Raw genomic sequence first — 8,515 nt, forward strand, 5'->3', positions numbered from 1 at the left:
AAGCGAAAAACCAATATGGAAATAAAATCGCTTTTATTCGATACTCGTAATATAAAGTGAACACACAATAAGGGGCTGTTAAGAATATGTAGATTGACCAACGGAAACAAGGAACCCATACAAGTTTCTAGCGGAAATTTTCATAGGAATAAGCAAATTGGATTAAGCATTCTGCTGCTAGTCCATTAACAGTTCGTAACGAATTATTTCTTCGTCACGTTAACAAGCATACAAATCTGTTAAGCAGACACGATTTGTCAAGAAAAATACGTGTTATAATATTTCTACACGAACACAAAACGTCACTATCAAACTCGGATTTCGAACCACACCATGAATAAAATTCGCCATTCGCTTTCATCTAGAGCAGATATCTTGAATGAATGGAGCGTTATCTCCACGTCTTCGGTAAGCCTTCTTGATATTGCGCCAAAATACAAGAGTAAAATTATCTAATGCTTTTACTAAGGTTGATAACGTTACTAAAACGGATATGGCGGACATATCATAGTGTGGTGGCCTGGCTGGCTCAAGGCGATGTTTTCTGTGGAAGATGTACCGAACTTTCGGGTTCTAATATCGAAGAATTGGCCCCAGGCTAGGTAAGGCTATTAACAACTTCTTGTTCGCTGTGAGCACATCTTAACTGATCTGTTATAAATACTGTCACGTGATTCATGACTAGACATGGGGATTGGATTGTTAACTGGATTTACTGAACACTCATAATTCGCAACTAAAGTTTCATGGATCTAAACGCTCTACAAATCACAGTACTGCAGCACACGTAGAGTGTTCTATGTCTTCACCAGGCGTTGCTAGCTTACGGCTCCCATGAATGTACATAGATTCATCAGCTTCCGTACTCATGTCCTTATCGGTTGGCGACGGTCTCGCAACTCTCCTCATGGCCAAACTGACCAGCTAGAGCTGGCTCTCGGTCGGCCAGTTAAATTTCTGCTGGTCTTCGCCGGCACTGTCATTCCTGGCTTCATTCTCCTCCAGATCTATGACCAAGATTTGTATTCTCTTCTTGAGATATAAGTGTTTCGAAACGGGGCCTCCTCTCTGACGATGTGACAAGTGCCTCAATGTACAGGGAGATTATGTTGAGAAATAAAAGCTTTTTTCAAATCAGTACTCTTATTTGTTTAAGTTCTATATCCATTTGTAACTTACTTATTTACTTACCTTCGTAAAATACTGAGCTCGGAGACAGCCTGGCTTGTGTCTGATTCTTTAATAAGGAAAATTATGTAACTGACTTTCATTTCGACCAATTTCTAGCTTCGTTCCTTTTTTTCCCCTAACATCAATATTGTGTTTCTTCATTAAGAGGTAAGCCACGTGTAAGGATGTCTTGAGGACGGTCTGGACAGGCTCCAATACCAGTTTGTATGGAACATGTAATTAAAACGACGTCTCAAACAGATGCTGCAGGACAATGCATTTCAGAAATAAAATTACTATCCTCTAAAGTAAAGCCGCAGCTGCGAGGAGCAGATTCATAACCACAAGACCCGGTTACGTCTAACAATGACTGCTGCATGTCATGAGTAGGAACCATTTTATTAGGAACTGATACAGCTCCAAGATAGGATCAGCATGACTGCCATTCAGTCAGAAGGCTTCCGGAAAATCCGTGACAAACAAACTGATTCTGGCAGTAAAACTAAAAGAATAATTATCATACGAAGCCAGAACATCGATTACGGTTAGACACAACGAACTTGTGACGTGGGACACAACTAGCAGTCTTTTTGACCTTTACGTATTATCTGAGAGCACGACTGGTGTATGGGAACTGATCTAAAAACTAATATAAACTGCGAAGAGTTTCGGGATTACAGAGTTTCTGAACTTTGTCCCTCGCCAAATGTTCTAATTCATGTCCGTTAGTGTACCGATGGGCCCGAATGCTGAAGATAAAATTATACGGACACAGTCATTGCCGACCTCAAGATCCCATATGTAAGAACCGTAATCACAGACAGAATCCAAAAACATTATCAGAAACTGGAATCTCACCCCAACAACGCAATAGAAGCTCTCCTTCAACCTACACAATACAGAAGACTTAAGACGAACTTGGCCAAACGATCTCCAGGAAAACTGAAGCGTAATCGATGGATTACAGCTCTTCAAGCCAACTTAGTACAATAGAATAATTATTGTACATGACAGCAAATTAGCTCATAGAATGCAAATTCAGATTGCTAATAAATGATAAAGAAAAAAAAACACAGTTATTGATCGAAGCTCGCGGTAGAATAACTGGTTCAGTTTTTTAAGTACTTGGTATTCCACTTACTTATTTCACTGAGCACTCTGTTCATTTGATGTCTCCATCTTATCGTGGTGAGGGGGTCTGAGTATGCCAAGGACCCTGAGAGCTATACCAGCGGTAGAGTAGCTACTGGAAGGGCCTCCCTTGCTGGACAGGTCAAAGGGTAGGCATCAGACGAAGAGAGACACCAAAAACCAAAAACTGATGCCGGAGGCAGCGTCATCAGCAGCGACTTGAAGCACAGAGCAAATGATGCTCGAGATGGTTCAAGTTCGTTTAGCAACAGGCATGACCAGAGTGGTTTGAACGGCTGTTGTACTGCGATGTGGAAAGCAAATGGAAAAACTACCACATTATCACTTTTCCTGGATAGTCTCTTTCCATTAAGTGGAGGAACTGTTTTGGAAGAGACTGTGGACCTATCGTCTGACAGATTACCGATGAATGACTCTGTTCATTTGTGGATCTCCAGGGAACCTGTGGTAGTTTATGTACCAAGTGCGTTCAGAATGGATCGGAGAGTCTTGCATTGAAAGTGATGGAGAATTTCGATGTTGGAATTGGAGGCTGTCCCCCTTAGCTGAATTCCATAGGTCCATGTGGGTTGGAGTGGTGTGGCACGAAACAATGATAATGTATGAATGATGATTTAGAATAGCAGCCGAAGGAAGCGGTTCTGATTAATTTTAAGGTATGCAAAACATCCGGGTCTTGCTCGGACGTACAGTAGAAACCATGAGAAATCAGGCATGACACCCGACAGTCGCTATTCACAGATTCTCATACTAACTGAAATGTACTTGTACAAGTCAGCTCCTATGCATGATTGTCGCTAATTACATTGTAGCGTGCAGACCCGTTACTAGGTACCGATCGCCCACAGAAAAAAAAAGGTTCCCATGGCAACGAATCAACACGCAACAACATAGGAACTGCTGGAAGGGTATTTTCTGTGGTCTGCGCCGCGACTGCTGTTATGCAACGGCGCGATAAAGACGCCTCTACAACAACAGAAGAACCGTGTTCTCTAAGTGGTCCGTGCCGAGATGTTATAACAGGGACGGTTTGGGGCAATTAATTAGTTGCAAGAGTGCTCAGTTGAAAGTCCTACTCTGAAGAGGAGACTTTATATGTGATATCTGGAGTGTGTAATTCAGTGAGACTGTTATAGTTCCTGTGTTGAAATCCGTTGCCAGGAAGCGGCTAGTGGAGTTTGTAACAGACTGAGGACACTAGTCCGTGTGCGTCAGTGAACTGTGAAGTGGAGTCACTAGTCGTGGGTGTATACGTGGCCAATAAATCGAGTCAGCAATCCAAACCCCGTCTACAGTCACACATACACGTGACAGCATTATCAATTGGGCGTAAATGGTAAAGAGTGTTGGCCGAGTAGGCGTGAGTTAGTTTCCGTGTTGCCACGAAACCCATAAGGTCCTTGTGTGTCACAACACATAATAATCGTTACGAAGAATATGCACAGAATTTCTCATATCCGCATTTGCGAGAGTAGAAGCCGTAACGTTAATTTGCTGAAGATATCATGCAGTTTTATCTAGGGGGATGGGCTCCCTAAATTATCGAAATTTAGTGAAAAAATGTTAAAGCCGTTTTCGAAAGAAGAAAAAAAAACGCAATTTGGTGGGGGTTATTTGAAAGCTCCCTGTGTTTGGAGCTAGAATGTTCATATTCCCCGGGCATCAACCTGTGGTGGATAAATTCTTAGATACGAAATACGAAGAAAATCCATCAAACCATTCGGGCGCTAGCGAAACCCTCCAACAATCTCGGAGAGAAACGCCAATTCCAAAAATAAAATTTCTTATTCATGGGGGGCTCAAACGTGTAAAACTGTCATAATATCGAAACCGTTTCTTTCATAATCATTATCATAGTATGTGTATGTGAGTACAAAATGTTATATATTAAAAATAACAGTAATGCAAGGGATTTCAGTGTTCGTAGTGTTGGCAATAATTACAAAACACATCATATATGAATCCATATTCCACTCAGATACACAGCTTGATCAAAAAAAAAAAAACTCCCCACGCTGATGGCATGAACACGGCTGAAAAAGTAATCCAGACAGAAGTGTGGCAAATACAGAATCCAAATCCATGATATGGGATCGCGGTGGATACAGAATACGCTACTTACACCACTCTTATACAAAACAATATGCTAGTGCTACTACTCTATACAGCAGCTCCACATTCTAATATTGCCATCACTCTCCTGTAATTAAACACAATCTAGAGCAACAACCACATAAGAGACGACTTGAAACCAGCTATCAGTCTACAGAGCCTGCATTACGTGTCACACACACACATATATATACTGAACCAATAAATTTTCGTCTCAAGACACATTTTAATCACACGTATCAAATAGCGTTTCCTCATTAACTGTAACAGACGTAGGATTTAAGGCTGAGAAGAACAGCACAAAACGTTATTAAAGCAGGCAGATTCCTTATATATATCAGTTTTTTCTCTGCTCAGAGCTACAAAAGCTAAAGAGAATGATGAAATTTTAGGGCTATATCGATAATCAGATAGTTAGAAGAGATAACTTCGAGTTCTTATCGTTAAATAGCAACAGCCGTGCTGTTACATCAAGTTTAGGCCACATCGGCTTAGAAAAGATTCTATTGCACTCACCACACATGACTTTCTGTAGGCACATGTGCGAGTGTGTGCGTGCGCGTACAGAGAATACCTATGTTAATTCTGCACGTTTGTAATAAGTATCTATCAACAGTGAAATGGTTATAAATCTGTTGCCAGGATACGACTAATGAAGACAGATAATCCTAGTGCTCGTGAAACAGTGTAAATCACTGATAGCACTGTATTGCCGGTAGTCTCGAGTTGTAAATGTAAAAGGTGCAATACATCCAATCCAAAACCACGTCTAATAAGTCACCTCTACACGTGGCATATGCAAGTGAAGCAAAATACGTTGTTTTTTTTTCAAATACACAGCAGTGTACTTGTATAAATAATGCATTTCCAACATCATACGTGCGTAAATTAATAAATGATTGCAGATACACGTAATCCAATCACATGGGAGGCCAAAAATGGTAGATAAATTACAAGAAAATAAGACCTGTCCAATCCGAGAATATATCTGCAAACTGAAATACTTCAGGTCGAAATGACTGCTATTTCTGACAAGGCCTGCTTGATACAGTACCTCAAAACAAACTCAAGACAACAACAGACGCCACTCAGAAAGGGACTGCCACAGATCAACAACAACACAGCTGTGAAACGCTGATATGCCAACGTCACCAAACCATACTGAGGTTTCTGTCCACTACTGCCACGGCAAGCACGCGGTGGCGAGTTAGCGAACTTTATTGTCAGACCTCGTAAGGCCGTGTAAAGAACGTGGCAAAAATCCCTTATACAGATGTTGCCCAAATATGCTGAATGACTGTGACTTCAATACACGCTAAACCCGAACAAAATACTCACATACAGCATCGCGGCCGCTTCTGAATTGTGAGGCGTTTCTACATGTATGAATTAACCTAGAACTCGGTGCATCAAGAGATAGGGAAAATGATATTATGAAAATAATTATCTATGAGTTTACGTTCGTATGTAGACACTGGAAAAGCACCGGCAGAATGGAATCACAGCTTCACTGCATAGGTTTATCTGAATCGATCACACACGTGTGCTTCAAGGAACTAATCTGTGATTAATATATCTTGGTTTCAAACAAACAGCTTTGTTTTAACAGCACTCACCGCTACCCTAGGCACTTATCACTGCAAAAATCATCAAGCTAATCACGATATTGAGAGTGACAGCGTGAATAATGCTGGTTCTGGCTTTAGTTTACGTAAAGGAAGATAGAAATATTACGCCGAATTTCACATAGAAATTCTGACACCGTTCCAGCAAACCTCCTCTGTTTCCATAAAAGGGGGGACCACAACTCACCAGCATTGCGAACAACCCGTTGCTAGCGATGTGGAAGCCGTGGGATATCTTTAGCAGCGCCTCGTGTTGAAGAGTTCGAATGGAGCGGTCTACTGCCTGAAGAATCTCTGGAGCAGTTCTGAAGCTAATGCCACGAAGTGGTTCCTTCATCTTAGGTATCAAGTCGAAGTCACAAGGGTTAAGTCCGGGGAGTATGGTGGATGGTACAGCACTTCCCAGGCCCATCGATCGAACAAATCAGCCACAGCTTGCGCTGCATGCGGCCGAGCACTGTCCTGCAAAATGATGGGTTGGTTCTGCAGAAAGTGTCGCCCCTTCTTTCTCAAAGCTGGTCGCAGGTTGTGTTCCAAAAATGAACAGTAATACTGCGCATTGACGGTCTGCTGTCGGGGAACGGTATGCGTTAGGATAACACCATCATAGTCGTACACGAGAATCACCATAACTTTCACATTTCTGGTTTTGACGAACTTTTGATTTCCGTGGTGACCCGTAATGACGCCATTCGTTCGACTGGCGTTTCACTTACGGCTCATACGATTTGGCCCATGTCTCATCCAGCGTAATGATACTGCGTAAGAAAGCTTCTCCTTTGCGCTCATAGCGCTCCAAGTGGTTACGAGCAGCGTCGTATCGTAGCCATTTCTGCATTTCCGTCAAATCATGCGGAACCCATCGTGATGCAATTTTCTCATGCCCAGGCGTTCCTTCAGAATGTGAAGCACAGCCGTATGTGCTGATCCTGTCTCTCGGGCCAGCTCACGAATCGTATGGCGGTGATCACTCTCCAGTAACGCGGAAAGGGCATACACTTCTTCTTCACTGACACTAGGACGACCTGGCCGACGCATATCTGCCACATTTTGATGTCCCTCATTGAAGGCTTTTACCCACCTTGCCAGTGTTGTGTAAGGCAATGCAGATTCCCCGCAAGCCTCTTGAATACCTTGATGACACTGTCGTGCTGTACGACGTCTGACACATTCAATTTTTATCCAACTCCGCTGTTCCTGTTTCGAAAACATCTTGACAACACTACATTAGACCGCCAGCTAACACGAGGCTCTGTTCTTCTCGTCACTGCGCATGCGCGTGATGCGGGAAGGGAGAGTCCATTTGCTCTGAGGTGAGGTAGGTATGTAACTAACGTGTGGTATAAGCGACATTATTTGGTTCCGTTGCAGGGCGTCTCTACAGCAGTGTTGCCACTATTAAAGTTCCAACCCTCGTACGTAATATATACAGTAAAATTGATAACTAATTATGTACATCTATATCTTATGTATATTTTTTTATTTATTTACATTAGATACAAGTTTACATTAGAAATTCAAAATTAACTCAAAACAATTTAATTTGTCGTTGCGGGCAGTAGACGGCTTCATGTCTCATGTTGTAATAGACTGCGCTCATAAAGGTGGTTCTCATACAAGTTTTTGTCTAATTTCTTCTGTTACTTGCGGAAATAATAATTCTCTGGTGTTACTAAGTCCTGCTTTAAGGCTGCGCCATAGCTCAAGCGGTTAGTCGCTGGCTTCCCACTGCGGCGGCCCGGGTTCGATCCCAGGTCTGGTCAAGTGGGATTTGTGGTGGACAAAGTGGCGCTGGGGCAGGTTTTCTCCGAGTACTTCGGTTTCCCCTGCCAATCTTCATTCCACCAATTGCTCCACAATCACCCTCACCTATCATCTGGGGCTGGTACAATAGGCCAGAAGTGGCCGCAATAACAATTCGGTCCTGTTTTCGTGGTGGTGTATTTAATTGCGCGGTCTATACTGCTGTAGGCTATTGTGCTTCAAAGTTACTGACCACTTCAATAATCTCCCCTCCAATAAAATTAGTTACAGTTTGTGAGTCACAACTCCCAGAGTTGCGAGACAGTAAAATATGGTGAGGAGTCCAGCGGGACTAGGAACAAAGAATGACTGCGCTGGCGAGGACAAGCAACAATTTACCCGAGAGCTAGATGAGACAGACCACCTCAGCGACCATCAGAAGCACTTTCTGTTCACAAGAAGAACGAAGTAGCCAACAGGCGGGTTCAGTCATCATAGTTGCAGCATCTACAGTAGGGAGACGGTGGTGCGTCATGTTTCTTTACTTGTTTGCAGACGATTCTGATGAGCTCCCCAAAAGCGCATCTCATTTTTCAGGCTTAACAATTTTCGCAACGTCACTCCTGTCGCTTAAAACTGTTTCCCCAACTTCTTTCTCTCTTTCTCTCTCATCGGGGAGAAAACCGCTCTAATTTAACTACCCGTTGCGTTTC

This window comes from Cryptotermes secundus, unplaced genomic scaffold (genome assembly GCF_002891405.2).
Source record: "Cryptotermes secundus unplaced genomic scaffold, Csec_1.0 scaffold1009, whole genome shotgun sequence".
In the NCBI taxonomy this organism is placed as follows: Eukaryota; Metazoa; Arthropoda; class Insecta; order Blattodea; family Kalotermitidae; genus Cryptotermes; species Cryptotermes secundus.